This window comes from Pteropus vampyrus, unplaced genomic scaffold (genome assembly GCF_000151845.1).
Source record: "Pteropus vampyrus isolate Shadow unplaced genomic scaffold, Pvam_2.0 Scaffold27, whole genome shotgun sequence".
Taxonomy (NCBI): domain Eukaryota; kingdom Metazoa; phylum Chordata; class Mammalia; order Chiroptera; family Pteropodidae; genus Pteropus; species Pteropus vampyrus.
Genome location: NW_011888808.1, coordinates 1,299,402 through 1,302,386, shown reverse-complemented (window position 1 = coordinate 1,302,386; position 2,985 = coordinate 1,299,402). Strand labels below are relative to the sequence as shown.

At 32.4% G+C, this 2,985-nt stretch overlaps 1 non-coding gene across 1 annotated transcript; it reads left to right on the top strand.

Moving 5' to 3' along the window:
• Positions 1 to 2,823: 2,823 nt before the first annotated feature.
• On the top strand, positions 2,824 to 2,942 carry LOC111737480. Its single transcript, XR_002779450.1, has one exon. It is a non-coding gene; the product is annotated as a 5S ribosomal RNA (ribosomal RNA).
• The last annotated feature ends 43 nt before the right edge of the window (positions 2,943 to 2,985 follow it).

Genomic DNA, 2,985 nt, shown 5'->3' with positions numbered 1-2,985 from the left:
CCAGAGGAGACACAGTTAAGTAAACCCCCCAGCAGGCTAAATACCAATTTCAGGGCAGAAGAGTCTCTGTGTTTTTGGTAGTTTATTATCATTAAATAGGTATTGTTCAGGGATCCAGCTTCTTGATTCATTTATCATCATCATCTGAAGTAGATTATGGCTAATGATGGGAAACATGCAGTGGTGATTTGATTTTTGAGGATGTTTATTTGTCTCTTCAACATGAAGTTTTGTTAATAGTCATTTTTCAAACTCCCCCAAGATGCATGATTTATATCTATGTGGCTTTTTTTAAAAAGTGGAAATTAATTTCATGCCATCAATTTACTTTTCCACTGAGAAATTTAGGATATAAGATGTCAGTTTAAAATGTAAGAAGAGAATTAACTACAAGCACAGTAATTAGCCATTAATTTGGACTTTATTTTTTCATTGAAGAGAGACTTTAAGTGTACATAAATTTTAATTTCTCCTTAAAATAATATAAAAATTAAAACATTACATTTATGTCCTGTAATATAGATCTGTAATAATAAAATGTATATCATTTTTATTATTTTGTCAGTTGATATTATTTTAAAGATGACTGTCACCAAATATATTTGTATAGCCCCCTACCATATATCAGGGCTGGTTTTTTTAAACTTTTGAAAATTATTGATTCCAAATAACAATTCTACTTTTAATGTGACAGTAATTTTTCATTATACATTTTCATTTTGAGATCTATTCTACTCTTCAAATTAACAACACAAGTTCATCAGAAAACAGAATATCCATCTGATGTTTTGCCTTGCTCTATTCAATGTTAAGCTAATTTTCTCTTTAAAAAGTTATTTTATTTAAATTAATGGTTTTCATTTTTTTATTCAGTATTTTATCTACTTACCCAAAGACAGAAGAAGCTTAATAACGTATGCCTATTAAACCACAAAGTATACATCGTACTTATGGAATGGAATAGAAACGTGATTATATATTCTCTATATGTTGAAATAATAACATACAACATATATGAAATAATAACATACAACATATACTTTTACAGTGAAGTGTTTGAGGCCTATAGAAGATGAGAAAATTATCAAGGATTAATTAAATAGATGTCAAAACAAATATGGCACTCTTCGGAACATGCCAAGAGTCTCTACAAGCGTTAATTGCCATAATGCAAAGATACGTAAATTACATTAGTCCTTAATGTCATCCTTGATATATTAGAGGCTTAAAATGTATTTGTCTTAGGAAAACTATGTATGTATTGCCAACAAAACAAAAAACAAAACAAAACAAAACAAAAATGGAGGTTTTAGAAGAAGAAAATGGTTGCCTTTACAAACTGCTTTTCTGTTAAAGATCACCAGCTCCTGACTTAGAAGAAACCTATGAGTAATATTTCATAATCTAACGTTCAGTAGAGCAAGTCACATCTCCATCTCCTTTTAGCCACATGATAAGAATTTTCAGTGATGGGGAAACCCACTTGTATGTGAAGTATCCTCAGTATCATTAGGCTGTGCATTGTATCCCTTCCATTTCCAGTACCATATTTGTCACCTTTTTCGAGTTGAATTCTAAATGGTCCCGAGGTATTGTTTAGCACTTAGATATGTGGACTACACATCCCTATTAAGTTTCTTAGTTCTGGACGCTCTCCTTCATTAATATAACCAGAAACTTCATCACCTTTCTCTAAAATTATGTCATAATGATGCTAATAATCGTATCTATCTTCGTGAACTATAAATCTATCATGAATTATATTCACTATTCTTATATAATTTCACATTACATTTCCCTAAGTACAGTATATATAGACATTCCCCTTTACTGGTAGCCCATAAAGTCTATAAAAAAGTAAATGACGTGCTATGTTCTTATCTCCAGAAAGAGAATCCCAGACCCTGAGTGTGGAGCTTCTGAGAGTAATCCTGAGATCTGGTGAAAGAAAGAACTGGCTATTGCCATGTAGGAAGGAAGAAACTTTGGAAACTACAGGATAAAAGGTAAGTCTTGGGAAATCTCTATTTCTGGAACTGAGTAAATTAATTTGAGATGAAGAGGCTTCCTTTAGAAACAGGGAAGATTGGTGGGAAAAGAGACTCAAGATAGAACTTTTCGAAAACAAGTTAATATCTACAAATCAGAAAAAGACCGACCTCTTCCAAACACAAGGTGCATTTTTTTAATGAAAACTGCACTTTAATGTGGCAACCAATAAAAACAATCTCGACTAAAAAACTGAATAAGCTTCTCTTCCTCGTTCTCCCTAAAATGATCGCTTTATATTGCAGGTCTATGAAAATCGAATAATCACGAATACAAAAAAAAAAAAAAAAAGGCAGAATAGAAAAAAGAAAAACATCAAAACAAAACTTCACATCCATTCAAAGTTACTAAAATAACATGAAATATGGGAATCAAAAACTTTCAACAGATAAATATACTCTAACAGTCAGCATGGAAAATCTAATGCAGCATTGCAATATGAATTAAGTATAATTGAACAAGCTACTGTAAATGTGATGGGAAAAGACCAGAAATTAAAAAACTAATAATAAAAGGCAAACTAAAATGAAACTATTAAGGAGATATTATCATATTCAGAGCGCTGGGGGACACGGTGGGGTGCAGAAGCTATGCTTCCCAAATTCATAGATCTCAAGTTTGGAATTTTGACTGGGTCTGACACATAAATTGTGAGCACAATTTATGTTGCCATCTTTAAGAAATTTTAAAATCTAAAATATAGACCTCCATGCTCTGTTTTGCCCTATGTCATAATGACTAGTCATGATATTTTCAACTCTGAAATGGGAGTGAGTCTACGGCCATGCCACCCTGAACAAGCCCGATCCCATCTGATCTCGGAAGCTAAGCAGGGTCAGGCCTGGTTAGTACTTGGATGGGAGACCACCTAGGAAGACCAGGTGCTATAGGCATAAAAAATAAAAAAATAAGAGATTGTAAGCAGACAAGGTCCTT